Source organism: Mixophyes fleayi, chromosome 1 (genome assembly GCF_038048845.1).
Source record: "Mixophyes fleayi isolate aMixFle1 chromosome 1, aMixFle1.hap1, whole genome shotgun sequence".
In the NCBI taxonomy this organism is placed as follows: Eukaryota; Metazoa; Chordata; class Amphibia; order Anura; family Limnodynastidae; genus Mixophyes; species Mixophyes fleayi.
Window position 1 is genome coordinate 242,191,015 of NC_134402.1, and position 17,879 is coordinate 242,208,893.

Consider the following 17,879-nt stretch of genomic DNA (forward strand, 5'->3'; position numbering starts at 1 on the left):
TCCTATTCCATTACATTTTTATCATCTACATTTCCTCATATATTTTCCTTGCAAGATAAAATACCTTCCACATTACGAATGAGGGCTCCAATGATTATTGGTCAGAGCATTGCTCTTGTAAAGCAGAGCTCATGGCCTCAAATCCCACTGGTGTCGCCACAAAGCAATCCTACCAAGCATATAAGCCAAATTCATTAGCCAGCTCTTTAAAGATTCCCAAATTCTATTTCAATGGTGCATGAATATGGATTAAGCAACAAACTCTGGCACAAGCTTCCCAATGCTGAAAATTAAAAGAAAACTATACTGTCTTAACCCATGACATTGTAAGAATTGGGAAAAAAGTACATCATATACCAAATTCAATTGGAAATTCAAATTAGAAAAAGCTAAACTATGACTAAAAAAGCTTTTTCGATGTTATTTGTACAAGATGTCTGTCATTTAGCCAAGTAGGAACATATTTCTGTGCAAATGATTGTAAAATCAATTTGTACCCATACTTTAAATCAAAAGTCTTAACAGCAACATAAACAGCAGAGCTATATGCTGTCTTTTTTGTTATATTCAACTTTTCGAAAACCTAAGCTTTTGTATGTCAGGATGGCCGAGCGGTCTAAGGCGCTGCGTTCAGGTCGCAGTCTCTCCTGGAGGCGTGGGTTCAAATCCCACTCCTGAAAGTAAGGTTACATTTTATCTTTCTTCTATATATCCTCATACTAATTTAAAGGTAACAAAACATCCTAAAAATTGGACAAACACTCACTTCACACCTCAGTTTCAATTTCCACCACGGAAATCTCGAGCGCTCACAACATAATTACCCCTTTGTTACAAACCACAATTCAGGTTGCAGCCTTCCTTGGAAATAAGGTCTTCAATCGTACTTCTGATTTCCATCTCCTATTCCATTACATTTTTATCATCTACATTTCCTCATATATTTTCCTTGCAAGATAAAATACCTTCCACATTACGAATGAGGGCTCCAATGATTATTGGTCAGAGCATTGCTCTTGTTAAGCAGAGCTCATGGCCTCAAATCCCACTGGTGTCGCCACAAAGCAATCCTACCAAGCATATAAGCCAAATTCATTAGCCAGCTCTTTAAAGATTCCCAAATTCTATTTCAATGGTGCATGAATATGGATTAAGCAACAAACTCTGGCACAAGCTTCCCAATGCTGAAAATTAAAAGAAAACTATACTGTCTTAACCCATGACATTGTAAGAATTGGGAAAAAAAGTACATCATATACCAAATTCAATTGGAAATTCAAATTAGAAAAAGCTAAACTATGACTAAAAAAGCTTTTTCGATGTTATTTGTACAAGATGTCTGTCATTTAGCCAAGTAGGAACATATTTCTGTGCAAATGATTGTAACATCAATTTGTAGCCATACTTTAAATCAAAAGTCTTAACAGCAACATAAACAGCAGAGCTATATGCTGTCTTTTTTGTTATATTCAACTTTTCGAAAACCTAAGCTTTTGTATGTCAGGATGGCCGAGCGGTCTAAGGCGCTGCGTTCAGGTCGCAGTCTCTCCTGGAGGCGTGGGTTCAAATCCCACTCCTGAAAGTAAGGTTACATTTTATCTTTCTTCTATATATCCTCATACTAATTTAAAGGTAACAAAACATCCTAAAAATTGGACAAACACTCACTTCACACCTCAGTTTCAATTTCCACCACGGAAATCTCGAGCGCTCACAACATAATTACCCCTTTGAAACAAACCACAATTCAGGTTGCAGCCTTCCTTGGAAATAAGGTCTTCAATCGTACTTCTGATTTCCATCTCCTATTCCATTACATTTTTATCATCTACATTTCCTCATATATTTTCCTTGCAAGATAAAATACCTTCCACATTACGAATGAGGGCTCCAATGATTATTGGTCAGAGCATTGCTCTTGTAAAGCAGAGCTCATGGCCTCAAATCCCACTGGTGTCGCCACAAAGCAATCCTACCAAGCATATAAGCCAAATTCATTAGCCAGCTCTTTAAAGATTCCCAAATTCTATTTCAATGGTGCATAAATATGGATTAAGCAACAAACTCTGGCACAAGCTTCCCAATGCTGAAAATTAAAAGAAAACTATACTGTCTTAACCCATGACATTGTAAGAATTGGGAAAAAAAGTACATCAAATACCAAATTCAATTGGAAATTCAAATTAGAAAAAGCTAAACTATGACTAAAAAAGCTTTTTCGATGTTATTTGTACAAGATGTCTGTCATTTAGCCAAGTAGGAACATATTTCTGTGCAAATGATTGTAAAATCAATTTGTACCCATACTTTAAATCAAAAGTCTTAACAGCAACATAAACAGCAGAGCTATATGCTGTCTTTTTTGTTATATTCAACTTTTCGAAAACCTAAGCTTTTGTATGTCAGAGCTATATGCTGTCTTTTTTGTTATATTCAACTTTTCGAAAAACTAAGCTTTTGTGTATCAGGATGGCCGAGCGGTCTAAGGCGCTGCGTTCAGGTCGCAGTCTCTCCTGGAGGCGTGGGTTCAAATCCCACTCCTGACAGTAAGGTTACATTTTATCTTTCTTCTATATATCCTCATACTAATTTAAAGGTAACAAAACATCCTAAAAATTGGACAAACACTCACTTCACACCTCAGTTTCAATTTCCACCACGGAAATCTCGAGCGCTCACAACATAATTACCCCTTTGAAACAAACCACAATTCAGGTTGCAGCCTTCCTTGGAAATAAGGTCTTCAATCGTACTTCTGATTTCCATCTCCTATTCCATTACATTTTTATCATCTACATTTCCTCATATATTTTCCTTGCAAGATAAAATACCTTCCACATTACGAATGAGGGCTCCAATGATTATTGGTCAGAGCATTGCTCTTGTAAAGCAGAGCTCATGGCCTCAAATCCCACTGGTGTCGCCACAAAGCAATCCTACCAAGCATATAAGCCAAATTCATTAGCCAGCTCTTTAAAGATTCCCAAATTCTATTTCAATGGTGCATGAATATGGATTAAGCAACAAACTCTGACACAAGCTTCCCAATGCTGAAAATTAAAAGAAAACTATACTGTCTTAACCCATGACATTGTAAGAATTGGGAAAAAAAGTACATCAAATACCAAATTCAATTGGAAATTCAAATTAGAAAAAGGTAAACTATGACTAAAAAAGCTTTTTCGATGTTATTTGTACAAGATGTCTGTCATTTAGCCAAGTAGGAACATATTTCTGTGCAAATGATTGTAAAATCAATTTGTACCCATACTTTAAATCAAAAGTCTTAACAGCAACATAAACAGCAGAGCTATATGCTGTCTTTTTTGTTATATTCAACTTTTCGAAAACCTAAGCTTTTGTATGTCAGGATGGCCGAGCGGTCTAAGGCGCTGCGTTCAGGTCGCAGTCTCTCCTGGAGGCGTGGGTTCAAATCCCACTCCTGACAGTAAGGTTACATTTTATCTTTCTTCTATATATCCTCATACTAATTTAAAGGTAACAAAACATCCTAAAAATTGGACAAACACTCACTTCACACCTCAGTTTCAATTTCCACCACGGAAATCTCGAGCGCTCACAACATAATTACCCCTTTGAAACAAACCACAATTCAGGTTGCAGCCTTCCTTGGAAATAAGGTCTTCAATCGTACTTCTGATTTCCATCTCCTATTCCATTACATTTTTATCATCTACATTTCCTCATATATTTTCCTTGCAAGATAAAATACCTTCCACATTACGAATGAGGGCTCCAATGATTATTGGTCAGAGCATTGCTCTTGTAAAGCAGAGCTCATGGCCTCAAATCCCACTGGTGTCGCCACAAAGCAATCCTACCAAGCATATAAGCCAAATTCATTAGCCAGCTCTTTAAAGATTCCCAAATTCTATTTCAATGGTGCATGAATATGGATTAAGCAACAAACTCTGGCACAAGCTTCCCAATGCTGAAAATTAAAAGAAAACTATACTGTCTTAACCCATGACATTGTAAGAATTGGGAAAAAAGTACATCATATACCAAATTCAATTGGAAATTCAAATTAGAAAAAGCTAAACTATGACTAAAAAAGCTTTTTCGATGTTATTTGTACAAGATGTCTGTCATTTAGCCAAGTAGGAACATATTTCTGTGCAAATGATTGTAAAATCAATTTGTACCCATACTTTAAATCAAAAGTCTTAACAGCAACATAAACAGCAGAGCTATATGCTGTCTTTTTTGTTATATTCAACTTTTCGAAAACCTAAGCTTTTGTATGTCAGGATGGCCGAGCGGTCTAAGGCGCTGCGTTCAGGTCGCAGTCTCTCCTGGAGGCGTGGGTTCAAATCCCACTCCTGACAGTAAGGTTACATTTTATCTTTCTTCTATATATCCTCATACTAATTTAAAGGTAACAAAACATCCTAAAAATTGGACAAACACTCACTTCACACCTCAGTTTCAATTTCCACCACGGAAATCTCGAGCGCTCACAACATAATTACCCCTTTGAAACAAACCACAATTCAGGTTGCAGCCTTCCTTGGAAATAAGGTCTTCAATCGTACTTCTGATTTCCATCTCCTATTCCATTACATTTTTATCATCTACATTTCCTCATATATTTTCCTTGCAAGATAAAATACCTTCCACATTACGAATGAGGGCTCCAATGATTATTGGTCAGAGCATTGCTCTTGTAAAGCAGAGCTCATGGCCTCAAATCCCACTGGTGTCGCCACAAAGCAATCCTACCAAGCATATTAGCCAAATTCATTAGCCAGCTCTTTAAAGATTCCCAAATTCTATTTCAATGGTGCATGAATATGGATTAAGCAACAAACTCTGGCACAAGCTTCCCAATGCTGAAAATTAAAAGAAAACTATACTGTCTTAACCCATGACATTGTAAGAATTGGGAAAAAAGTACATCATATACCAAATTCAATTGGAAATTCAAATTAGAAAAAGCTAAACTATGACTAAAAAAGCTTTTTCGATGTTATTTGTACAAGATGTCTGTCATTTAGCCAAGTAGGAACATATTTCTGTGCAAATGATTGTAAAATCAATTTGTACCCATACTTTAAATCAAAAGTCTTAACAGCAACATAAACAGCAGAGCTATATGCTGTCTTTTTTGTTATATTCAACTTTTCGAAAACCTAAGCTTTTGTATGTCAGGATGGCCGAGCGGTCTAAGGCGCTGCGTTCAGGTCGCAGTCTCTCCTGGAGGCGTGGGTTCAAATCCCACTCCTGACAGTAAGGTTACATTTTATCTTTCTTCTATATATCCTCATACTAATTTAAAGGTAACAAAACATCCTAAAAATTGGACAAACACTCACTTCACACCTCAGTTTCAATTTCCACCACGGAAATCTCGAGCGCTCACAACATAATTACCCCTTTGAAACAAACCACAATTCAGGTTGCAGCCTTCCTTGGAAATAAGGTCTTCAATCGTACTTCTGATTTCCATCTCCTATTCCATTACATTTTTATCATCTACATTTCCTCATATATTTTCCTTGCAAGATAAAATACCTTCCACATTACGAATGAGGGCTCCAATGATTATTGGTCAGAGCATTGCTCTTGTAAAGCAGAGCTCATGGCCTCAAATCCCACTGGTGTCGCCACAAAGCAATCCTACCAAGCATATTAGCCAAATTCATTAGCCAGCTCTTTAAAGATTCCCAAATTCTATTTCAATGGTGCATGAATATGGATTAAGCAACAAACTCTGGCACAAGCTTCCCAATGCTGAAAATTAAAAGAAAACTATACTGTCTTAACCCATGACATTGTAAGAATTGGGAAAAAAGTACATCATATACCAAATTCAATTGGAAATTCAAATTAGAAAAAGCTAAACTATGACTAAAAAAGCTTTTTCGATGTTATTTGTACAAGATGTCTGTCATTTAGCCAAGTAGGAACATATTTCTGTGCAAATGATTGTAAAATCAATTTGTACCCATACTTTAAATCAAAAGTCTTAACAGCAACATAAACAGCAGAGCTATATGCTGTCTTTTTTGTTATATTCAACTTTTCGAAAACCTAAGCTTTTGTATGTCAGGATGGCCAAGCGGTCTAAAGCGCTGCGTTCAGGTCGCAGTCTCTCCTGGAGGCGTGGGTTCAAATCCCACTCCTGACAGTAAGGTTACATTTTATCTTTCTTCTATATATCCTCATACTAATTTAAAGGTAACAAAACATCCTAAAAATTGGACAAACACTCACTTCACACCTCAGTTTCAATTTCCACCACGGAAATCTCGAGCGCTCACAACATAATTACCCCTTTGAAACAAACCACAATTCAGGTTGCAGCCTTCCTTGGAAATAAGGTCTTCAATCGTACTTCTGATTTCCATCTCCTATTCCATTACATTTTTATCATCTACATTTCCTCATATATTTTCCTTGCAAGATAAAATACCTTCCACATTACGAATGAGGGCTCCAATGATTATTGGTCAGAGCATTGCTCTTGTAAAGCAGAGCTCATGGCCTCAAATCCCACTGGTGTCGCCACAAAGCAATCCTACCAAGCATATAAGCCAAATTCATTAGCCAGCTCTTTAAAGATTCCCAAATTCTATTTCAATGGTGCATGAATATGGATTAAGCAACAAACTCTGACACAAGCTTCCCAATGCTGAAAATTAAAAGAAAACTATACTGTCTTAACCCATGACATTGTAAGAATTGGGAAAAAAAGTACATCAAATACCAAATTCAATTGGAAATTCAAATTAGAAAAAGGTAAACTATGACTAAAAAAGCTTTTTCGATGTTATTTGTACAAGATGTCTGTCATTTAGCCAAGTAGGAACATATTTCTGTGCAAATGATTGTAAAATCAATTTGTACCCATACTTTAAATCAAAAGTCTTAACAGCAACATAAACAGCAGAGCTATATGCTGTCTTTTTTGTTATATTCAACTTTTCGAAAACCTAAGCTTTTGTATGTCAGGATGGCCGAGCGGTCTAAGGCGCTGCGTTCAGGTCGCAGTCTCTCCTGGAGGCGTGGGTTCAAATCCCACTCCTGACAGTAAGGTTACATTTTATCTTTCTTCTATATATCCTCATACTAATTTAAAGGTAACAAAACATCCTAAAAATTGGACAAACACTCACTTCACACCTCAGTTTCAATTTCCACCACGGAAATCTCGAGCGCTCACAACATAATTACCCCTTTGAAACAAACCACAATTCAGGTTGCAGCCTTCCTTGGAAATAAGGTCTTCAATCGTACTTCTGATTTCCATCTCCTATTCCATTACATTTTTATCATCTACATTTCCTCATATATTTTCCTTGCAAGATAAAATACCTTCCACATTACGAATGAGGGCTCCAATGATTATTGGTCAGAGCATTGCTCTTGTAAAGCAGAGCTCATGGCCTCAAATCCCACTGGTGTCGCCACAAAGCAATCCTACCAAGCATATAAGCCAAATTCATTAGCCAGCTCTTTAAAGATTCCCAAATTCTATTTCAATGGTGCATGAATATGGATTAAGCAACAAACTCTGGCACAAGCTTCCCAATGCTGAAAATTAAAAGAAAACTATACTGTCTTAACCCATGACATTGTAAGAATTGGGAAAAAAGTACATCATATACCAAATTCAATTGGAAATTCAAATTAGAAAAAGCTAAACTATGACTAAAAAAGCTTTTTCGATGTTATTTGTACAAGATGTCTGTCATTTAGCCAAGTAGGAACATATTTCTGTGCAAATGATTGTAAAATCAATTTATACCCATACCTTAAATCAAAAGTCTTAACAGCAACATAAACAGCAGAGCTATATGCTGTCTTTTTTGTTATATTCAACTTTTCGAAAACCTAAGCTTTTGTATGTCAGGATGGCCGAGCGGTCTAAGGCGCTGCGTTCAGGTCGCAGTCTCTCCTGGAGGCGTGGGTTCAAATCCCACTCCTGACAGTAAGGTTACATTTTATCTTTCTTCTATATATCCTCATACTAATTTAAAGGTAACAAAACATCCTAAAAATTGGACAAACACTCACTTCACACCTCAGTTTCAATTTCCACCACGGAAATCTCGAGCGCTCACAACATAATTACCCCTTTGTAACAAACCACAATTCAGGTTGCAGCCTTCCTTGGAAATAAGGTCTTCAATCGTACTTCTGATTTCCATCTCCTATTCCATTACATTTTTATCATCTACATTTCCTCATATATTTTCCTTGCAAGATAAAATACCTTCCACATTACGAATGAGGGCTCCAATGATTATTGGTCAGAGCATTGCTCTTGTAAAGCAGAGCTCATGGCCTCAAATCCCACTGGTGTCGCCACAAAGCAATCCTACCAAGCATATAAGCCAAATTCATTAGCCAGCTCTTTAAAGATTCCCAAATTCTATTTCAATGGTGCATGAATATGGATTAAGCAACAAACTCTGGCACAAGCTTCCCAATGCTGAAAATTAAAAGAAAACTATACTGTCTTAACCCATGACATTGTAAGAATTGGGAAAAAAAGTACATCATATACCAAATTCAATTGGAAATTCAAATTAGAAAAAGCTAAACTATGACTAAAAAAGCTTTTTCAATGTTATTTGTACAAGATGTCTGTCATTTAGCCAAGTAGGAACATATTTCTGTGCAAATGATTGTAAAATCAATTTGTACCCATACTTTAAATCAAAAGTCTTAACAGCAACATAAACAGCAGAGCTATATGCTGTCTTTTTTGTTATATTCAACTTTTCGAAAACCTAAGCTTTTGTATGTCAGGATGGCCGAGCGGTCTAAGGCGCTGCGTTCAGGTCGCAGTCTCTCCTGGAGGCGTGGGTTCAAATCCCACTCCTGACAGTAAGGTTACATTTTATCTTTCTTCTATATATCCTCATACTAATTTAAAGGTAACAAAACATCCTAAAAATTGGACAAACACTCACTTCACACCTCAGTTTCAATTTCCACCACGGAAATCTCGAGCGCTCACAACATAATTACCCCTTTGAAACAAACCACAATTCAGGTTGCAGCCTTCCTTGGAAATAAGGTCTTCAATCGTACTTCTGATTTCCATCTCCTATTCCATTACATTTTTATCATCTACATTTCCTCATATATTTTCCTTGCAAGATAAAATACCTTCCACATTACGAATGAGGGCTCCAATGATTATTGGTCAGAGTATTGCTATTGTAAAGCAGAGCTCATGGCCTCAAATCCCACTGGTGTCGCCACAAAGCAATCCTACCAAGCATATAAGCCAAATTCATTAGCCAGCTCTTTAAAGATTCCCAAATTCTATTTCAATGGTGCATGAATATGGATTAAGCAACAAACTCTGGCACAAGCTTCCCAATGCTGAAAATTAAAAGAAAACTATACTGTCTTAACCCATGACATTGTAAGAATTGGGAAAAAAGTACATCATATACCAAATTCAATTGGAAATTCAAATTAGAAAAAGCTAAACTATGACTAAAAAAGCTTTTTCGATGTTATTTGTACAAGATGTCTGTCATTTAGCCAAGTAGGAACATATTTCTGTGCAAATGATTGTAAAATCAATTTGTACCCATACTTTAAATCAAAAGTCTTAACAGCAACATAAACAGCAGAGCTATATGCTGTCTTTTTTGTTATATTCAACTTTTCGAAAACCTAAGCTTTTGTATGTCAGGATGGCCGAGCGGTCTAAGGCGCTGCGTTCAGGTCGCAGTCTCTCCTGGAGGCGTGGGTTCAAATCCCACTCCTGAAAGTAAGGTTACATTTTATCTTTCTTCTATATATCCTCATACTAATTTAAAGGTAACAAAACATCCTAAAAATTGGACAAACACTCACTTCACACCTCAGTTTCAATTTCCACCACGGAAATCTCGAGCGCTCACAACATAATTACCCCTTTGTAACAAACCACAATTCAGGTTGCAGCCTTCCTTGGAAATAAGGTCTTCAATCGTACTTCTGATTTCCATCTCCTATTCCATTACATTTTTATCATCTACATTTCCTCATATATTTTCCTTGCAAGATAAAATACCTTCCACATTACGAATGAGGGCTCCAATGATTATTGGTCAGAGCATTGCTCTTGTAAAGCAGAGCTCATGGCCTCAAATCCCACTGGTGTCGCCACAAAGCAATCCTACCAAGCATATAAGCCAAATTCATTAGCCAGCTCTTTAAAGATTCCCAAATTCTATTTCAATGGTGCATGAATATGGATTAAGCAACAAACTCTGGCACAAGCTTCCCAATGCTGAAAATTAAAAGAAAACTATACTGTCTTAACCCATGACATTGTAAGAATTGGGAAAAAAAGTACATCATATACCAAATTCAATTGGAAATTCAAATTAGAAAAAGCTAAACTATGACTAAAAAAGCTTTTTCGATGTTATTTGTACAAGATGTCTGTCATTTAGCCAAGTAGGAACATATTTCTGTGCAAATGATTGTAAAATCAATTTGTACCCATACCTTAAATCAAAAGTCTTAACAGCAACATAAACAGCAGAGCTATATGCTGTCTTTTTTGTTATATTCAACTTTTCGAAAACCTAAGCTTTTGTATGTCAGGATGGCCGAGCGGTCTAAGGCGCTGCGTTCAGGTCGCAGTCTCTCCTGGAGGCGTGGGTTCAAATCCCACTCCTGAAAGTAAGGTTACATTTTATCTTTCTTCTATATATCCTCATACTAATTTAAAGGTAACAAAACATCCTAAAAATTGGACAAACACTCACTTCACACCTCAGTTTCAATTTCCACCACGGAAATCTCGAGCGCTCACAACATAATTACCCCTTTGTAACAAACCACAATTCAGGTTGCAGCCTTCCTTGGAAATAAGGTCTTCAATCGTACTTCTGATTTCCATCTCCTATTCCATTACATTTTTATCATCTACATTTCCTCATATATTTTCCTTGCAAGATAAAATACCTTCCACATTACGAATGAGGGCTCCAATGATTATTGGTCAGAGCATTGCTCTTGTTAAGCAGAGCTCATGGCCTCAAATCCCACTGGTGTCGCCACAAAGCAATCCTACCAAGCATATAAGCCAAATTCATTAGCCAGCTCTTTAAAGATTCCCAAATTCTATTTCAATGGTGCATGAATATGGATTAAGCAACAAACTCTGGCACAAGCTTCCCAATGCTGAAAATTAAAAGAAAACTATACTGTCTTAACCCATGACATTGTAAGAATTGGGAAAAAAAGTACATCATATACCAAATTCAATTGGAAATTCAAATTAGAAAAAGCTAAACTATGACTAAAAAAGCTTTTTCGATGTTATTTGTACAAGATGTCTGTCATTTAGCCAAGTAGGAACATATTTCTGTGCAAATGATTGTAACATCAATTTGTAGCCATACTTTAAATCAAAAGTCTTAACAGCAACATAAACAGCAGAGCTATATGCTGTCTTTTTTGTTATATTCAACTTTTCGAAAACCTAAGCTTTTGTATGTCAGGATGGCCGAGCGGTCTAAGGCGCTGCGTTCAGGTCGCAGTCTCTCCTGGAGGCGTGGGTTCAAATCCCACTCTTGACAGTAAGGTTACATTTTATCTTTCTTCTATATATCCTCATACTAATTTAAAGGTAACAAAAGATCCTAAAAATTGGACAAAAACTCACTTCACACCTCAGTTTCAATTTCCACCACGGAAATCTCGAGCGCTCACAACATAATTACCCCTTTGAAACAAACCACAATTCAGGTTGCAGCCTTCCTTGGAAATAAGGTCTTCAATCGTACTTCTGATTTCCATCTCCTATTCCATTACATTTTTATCATCTACATTTCCTCATATATTTTCCTTGCAAGATAAAATACCTTCCACATTACGAATGAGGGCTCCAATGATTATTGGTCAGAGCATTGCTCTTGTAAAGCAGAGCTCATGGCCTCAAATCCCACTGGTGTCGCCACAAAGCAATCCTACCAAGCATATAAGCCAAATTCATTAGCCAGCTCTTTAAAGATTCCCAAATTCTATTTCAATGGTGCATGAATATGGATTAAGCAACAAACTCTGGCACAAGCTTCCCAATGCTGAAAATTAAAAGAAAACTATACTGTCTTAACCCATGACATTGTAAGAATTGGGAAAAAAGTACATCAAATACCAAATTCAATTGGAAATTCAAATTAGAAAAAGGTAAACTATGACTAAAAAAGCTTTTTCGATGTTATTTGTACAAGATGTCTGTCATTTAGCCAAGTAGGAACATATTTCTGTGCAAATGATTGTAAAATCAATTTGTACCCATACTTTAAATCAAAAGTCTTAACAGCAACATAAACAGCAGAGCTATATGCTGTCTTTTTTGTTATATTCAACTTTTCGAAAACCTAAGCTTTTGTATGTCAGGATGGCCGAGCGGTCTAAGGCGCTGCGTTCAGGTCGCAGTCTCTCCTGGAGGCGTGGGTTCAAATCCCACTCCTGACAGTAAGGTTACATTTTATCTTTCTTCTATATATCCTCATACTAATTTAAAGGTAACAAAACATCCTAAAAATTGGACAAACACTCACTTCACACCTCAGTTTCAATTTCCACCACGGAAATCTCGAGCGCTCACAACATAATTACCCCTTTGAAACAAACCACAATTCAGGTTGCAGCCTTCCTTGGAAATAAGGTCTTCAATCGTACTTCTGATTTCCATCTCCTATTCCATTACATTTTTATCATCTACATTTCCTCATATATTTTCCTTGCAAGATAAAATACCTTCCACATTACGAATGAGGGCTCCAATGATTATTGGTCAGAGCATTGCTCTTGTAAAGCAGAGCTCATGGCCTCAAATCCCACTGGTGTCGCCACAAAGCAATCCTACCAAGCATATAAGCCAAATTCATTAGCCAGCTCTTTAAAGATTCCCAAATTCTATTTCAATGGTGCATGAATATGGATTAAGCAACAAACTCTGGCACAAGCTTCCCAATGCTGAAAATTAAAAGAAAACTATACTGTCTTAACCCATGACATTGTAAGAATTGGGAAAAAAGTACATCATATACCAAATTCAATTGGAAATTCAAATTAGAAAAAGCTAAACTATGACTAAAAAAGCTTTTTCGATGTTATTTGTACAAGATGTCTGTCATTTAGCCAAGTAGGAACATATTTCTGTGCAAATGATTGTAAAATCAATTTGTACCCATACTTTAAATCAAAAGTCTTAACAGCAACATAAACAGCAGAGCTATATGCTGTCTTTTTTGTTATATTCAACTTTTCGAAACCCTAAGCTTTTGTATGTCAGGATGGCCAAGCGGTCTAAAGCGCTGCGTTCAGGTCGCAGTCTCTCCTGGAGGCGTGGGTTCAAATCCCACTCCTGACAGTAAGGTTACATTTTATCTTTCTTCTATATATCCTCATACTAATTTAAAGGTAACAAAACATCCTAAAAATTGGACAAACACTCACTTCACACCTCAGTTTCAATTTCCACCACGGAAATCTCGAGCGCTCACAACATAATTACCCCTTTGAAACAAACCACAATTCAGGTTGCAGCCTTCCTTGGAAATAAGGTCTTCAATCGTACTTCTGATTTCCATCTCCTATTCCATTACATTTTTATCATCTACATTTCCTCATATATTTTCCTTGCAAGATAAAATACCTTCCACATTACGAATGAGGGCTCCAATGATTATTGGTCAGAGCATTGCTCTTGTAAAGCAGAGCTCATGGCCTCAAATCCCACTGGTGTCGCCACAAAGCAATCCTACCAAGCATATAAGCCAAATTCATTAGCCAGCTCTTTAAAGATTCCCAAATTCTATTTCAATGGTGCATGAATATGGATTAAGCAACAAACTCTGACACAAGCTTCCCAATGCTGAAAATTAAAAGAAAACTATACTGTCTTAACCCATGACATTGTAAGAATTGGGAAAAAAAGTACATCAAATACCAAATTCAATTGGAAATTCAAATTAGAAAAAGGTAAACTATGACTAAAAAAGCTTTTTCGATGTTATTTGTACAAGATGTCTGTCATTTAGCCAAGTAGGAACATATTTCTGTGCAAATGATTGTAAAATCAATTTGTACCCATACTTTAAATCAAAAGTCTTAACAGCAACATAAACAGCAGAGCTATATGCTGTCTTTTTTGTTATATTCAACTTTTCGAAAACCTAAGCTTTTGTATGTCAGGATGGCCGAGCGGTCTAAGGCGCTGCGTTCAGGTCGCAGTCTCTCCTGGAGGCGTGGGTTCAAATCCCACTCCTGACAGTAAGGTTACATTTTATCTTTCTTCTATATATCCTCATACTAATTTAAAGGTAACAAAACATCCTAAAAATTGGACAAACACTCACTTCACACCTCAGTTTCAATTTCCACCACGGAAATCTCGAGCGCTCACAACATAATTACCCCTTTGAAACAAACCACAATTCAGGTTGCAGCCTTCCTTGGAAATAAGGTCTTCAATCGTACTTCTGATTTCCATCTCCTATTCCATTACATTTTTATCATCTACATTTCCTCATATATTTTCCTTGCAAGATAAAATACCTTCCACATTACGAATGAGGGCTCCAATGATTATTGGTCAGAGCATTGCTCTTGTAAAGCAGAGCTCATGGCCTCAAATCCCACTGGTGTCGCCACAAAGCAATCCTACCAAGCATATAAGCCAAATTCATTAGCCAGCTCTTTAAAGATTCCCAAATTCTATTTCAATGGTGCATGAATATGGATTAAGCAACAAACTCTGGCACAAGCTTCCCAATGCTGAAAATTAAAAGAAAACTATACTGTCTTAACCCATGACATTGTAAGAATTGGGAAAAAAGTACATCATATACCAAATTCAATTGGAAATTCAAATTAGAAAAAGCTAAACTATGACTAAAAAAGCTTTTTCGATGTTATTTGTACAAGATGTCTGTCATTTAGCCAAGTAGGAACATATTTCTGTGCAAATGATTGTAAAATCAATTTGTACCCATACTTTAAATCAAAAGTCTTAACAGCAACATAAACAGCAGAGCTATATGCTGTCTTTTTTGTTATATTCAACTTTTCGAAAACCTAAGCTTTTGTATGTCAGGATGGCCGAGCGGTCTAAGGCGCTGCGTTCAGGTCGCAGTCTCTCCTGGAGGCGTGGGTTCAAATCCCACTCCTGACAGTAAGGTTACATTTTATCTTTCTTCTATATATCCTCATACTAATTTAAAGGTAACAAAACATCCTAAAAATTGGACAAACACTCACTTCACACCTCAGTTTCAATTTCCACCACGGAAATCTCGAGCGCTCACAACATAATTACCCCTTTGAAACAAACCACAATTCAGGTTGCAGCCTTCCTTGGAAATAAGGTCTTCAATCGTACTTCTGATTTCCATCTCCTATTCCATTACATTTTTATCATCTACATTTCCTCATATATTTTCCTTGCAAGATAAAATACCTTCCACATTACGAATGAGGGCTCCAATGATTATTGGTCAGAGCATTGCTCTTGTAAAGCAGAGCTCATGGCCTCAAATCCCACTGGTGTCGCCACAAAGCAATCCTACCAAGCATATAAGCCAAATTCATTAGCCAGCTCTTTAAAGATTCCCAAATTCTATTTCAATGGTGCATGAATATGGATTAAGCAACAAACTCTGACACAAGCTTCCCAATGCTGAAAATTAAAAGAAAACTATACTGTCTTAACCCATGACATTGTAAGAATTGGGAAAAAAAGTACATCAAATACCAAATTCAATTGGAAATTCAAATTAGAAAAAGGTAAACTATGACTAAAAAAGCTTTTTCGATGTTATTTGTACAAGATGTCTGTCATTTAGCCAAGTAGGAACATATTTCTGTGCAAATGATTGTAAAATCAATTTGTACCCATACTTTAAATCAAAAGTCTTAACAGCAACATAAACAGCAGAGCTATATGCTGTCTTTTTTGTTATATTCAACTTTTCGAAAACCTAAGCTTTTGTATGTCAGGATGGCCGAGCGGTCTAAGGCGCTGCGTTCAGGTCGCAGTCTCTCCTGGAGGCGTGGGTTCAAATCCCACTCCTCACAGTAAGGTTACATTTTATCTTTCTTCTATATATCCTCATACTAATTTAAAGGTAACAAAACATCCTAAAAATTGGACAAACACTCACTTCACACCTCAGTTTCAATTTCCACCACGGAAATCTCGAGCGCTCACAACATAATTACCCCTTTGAAACAAACCACAATTCAGGTTGCAGCCTTCCTTGGAAATAAGGTCTTCAATCGTACTTCTGATTTCCATCTCCTATTCCATTACATTTTTATCATCTACATTTCCTCATATATTTTCCTTGCAAGATAAAATACCTTCCACATTACGAATGAGGGCTCCAATGATTATTGGTCAGAGCATTGCTCTTGTAAAGCAGAGCTCATGGCCTCAAATCCCACTGGTGTCGCCACAAAGCAATCCTACCAAGCATATAAGCCAAATTCATTAGCCAGCTCTTTAAAGATTCCCAAATTCTATTTCAATGGTGCATGAATATGGATTAAGCAACAAACTCTGGCACAAGCTTCCCAATGCTGAAAATTAAAAGAAAACTATACTGTCTTAACCCATGACATTGTAAGAATTGGGAAAAAAGTACATCATATACCAAATTCAATTGGAAATTCAAATTAGAAAAAGCTAAACTATGACTAAAAAAGCTTTTTCGATGTTATTTGTACAAGATGTCTGTCATTTAGCCAAGTAGGAACATATTTCTGTGCAAATGATTGTAAAATCAATTTGTACCCATACTTTAAATCAAAAGTCTTAACAGCAACATAAACAGCAGAGCTATATGCTGTCTTTTTTGTTATATTCAACTTTTCGAAAACCTAAGCTTTTGTATGTCAGGATGGCCAAGCGGTCTAAAGCGCTGCGTTCAGGTCGCAGTCTCTCCTGGAGGCGTGGGTTCAAATCCCACTCCTGACAGTAAGGTTACATTTTATCTTTCTTCTATATATCCTCATACTAATTTAAAGGTAACAAAACATCCTAAAAATTGGACAAACACTCACTTCACACCTCAGTTTCAATTTCCACCACGGAAATCTCGAGCGCTCACAACATAATTACCCCTTTGAAACAAACCACAATTCAGGTTGCAGCCTTCCTTGGAAATAAGGTCTTCAATCGTACTTCTGATTTCCATCTCCTATTCCATTACATTTTTATCATCTACATTTCCTCATATATTTTCCTTGCAAGATAAAATACCTTCCACATTACGAATGAGGGCTCCAATGATTATTGGTCAGAGCATTGCTCTTGTAAAGCAGAGCTCATGGCCTCAAATCCCACTGGTGTCGCCACAAAGCAATCCTACCAAGCATATAAGCCAAATTCATTAGCCAGCTCTTTAAAGATTCCCAAATTCTATTTCAATGGTGCATGAATATGGATTAAGCAACAAACTCTGACACAAGCTTCCCAATGCTGAAAATTAAAAGAAAACTATACTGTCTTAACCCATGACATTGTAAGAATTGGGAAAAAAAGTACATCAAATACCAAATTCAATTGGAAATTCAAATTAGAAAAAGGTAAACTATGACTAAAAAAGCTTTTTCGATGTTATTTGTACAAGATGTCTGTCATTTAGCCAAGTAGGAACATATTTCTGTGCAAATGATTGTAAAATCAATTTGTACCCATACTTTAAATCAAAAGTCTTAACAGCAACATAAACAGCAGAGCTATATGCTGTCTTTTTTGTTATATTCAACTTTTCGAAAACCTAAGCTTTTGTATGTCAGGATGGCCGAGCGGTCTAAGGCGCTGCGTTCAGGTCGCAGTCTCTCCTGGAGGCGTGGGTTCAAATCCCACTCCTGACAGTAAGGTT

The 17,879-nt window shown here is 36.7% G+C and overlaps 11 non-coding genes across 11 annotated transcripts; all 11 read left to right on the forward strand.

The window, feature by feature from the left end:
* Positions 1 to 3,365: 3,365 nt before the first annotated feature.
* TRNAL-CAG (transfer RNA leucine (anticodon CAG)) lies at positions 3,366 to 3,448 on the forward strand. The gene has a single exon. It is a non-coding gene; the product is annotated as a tRNA-Leu (tRNA).
* An 818-nt stretch (positions 3,449 to 4,266) lies between these two features.
* Positions 4,267 to 4,349, forward strand: TRNAL-CAG (transfer RNA leucine (anticodon CAG)). The gene has a single exon. It is a non-coding gene; the product is annotated as a tRNA-Leu (tRNA).
* Positions 4,350 to 5,167: 818 nt separating this feature from the next.
* TRNAL-CAG (transfer RNA leucine (anticodon CAG)) lies at positions 5,168 to 5,250 on the forward strand. The gene has a single exon. It is a non-coding gene; the product is annotated as a tRNA-Leu (tRNA).
* Positions 5,251 to 6,970: 1,720 nt separating this feature from the next.
* TRNAL-CAG (transfer RNA leucine (anticodon CAG)) lies at positions 6,971 to 7,053 on the forward strand. Its single transcript has one exon. It is a non-coding gene; the product is annotated as a tRNA-Leu (tRNA).
* Positions 7,054 to 7,871: 818 nt separating this feature from the next.
* On the forward strand, positions 7,872 to 7,954 carry TRNAL-CAG (transfer RNA leucine (anticodon CAG)). The gene has a single exon. It is a non-coding gene; the product is annotated as a tRNA-Leu (tRNA).
* Positions 7,955 to 8,773: 819 nt separating this feature from the next.
* Positions 8,774 to 8,856, forward strand: TRNAL-CAG (transfer RNA leucine (anticodon CAG)). Its single transcript has one exon. It is a non-coding gene; the product is annotated as a tRNA-Leu (tRNA).
* Positions 8,857 to 11,478: 2,622 nt separating this feature from the next.
* Positions 11,479 to 11,561, forward strand: TRNAL-CAG (transfer RNA leucine (anticodon CAG)). The gene has a single exon. It is a non-coding gene; the product is annotated as a tRNA-Leu (tRNA).
* Positions 11,562 to 12,379: 818 nt separating this feature from the next.
* TRNAL-CAG (transfer RNA leucine (anticodon CAG)) lies at positions 12,380 to 12,462 on the forward strand. The gene has a single exon. It is a non-coding gene; the product is annotated as a tRNA-Leu (tRNA).
* A 1,720-nt stretch (positions 12,463 to 14,182) lies between these two features.
* Positions 14,183 to 14,265, forward strand: TRNAL-CAG (transfer RNA leucine (anticodon CAG)). The gene has a single exon. It is a non-coding gene; the product is annotated as a tRNA-Leu (tRNA).
* Positions 14,266 to 15,083: 818 nt separating this feature from the next.
* Positions 15,084 to 15,166, forward strand: TRNAL-CAG (transfer RNA leucine (anticodon CAG)). Its single transcript has one exon. It is a non-coding gene; the product is annotated as a tRNA-Leu (tRNA).
* Positions 15,167 to 17,788: 2,622 nt separating this feature from the next.
* Positions 17,789 to 17,871, forward strand: TRNAL-CAG (transfer RNA leucine (anticodon CAG)). The gene has a single exon. It is a non-coding gene; the product is annotated as a tRNA-Leu (tRNA).
* Positions 17,872 to 17,879: the final 8 nt, after the last annotated feature.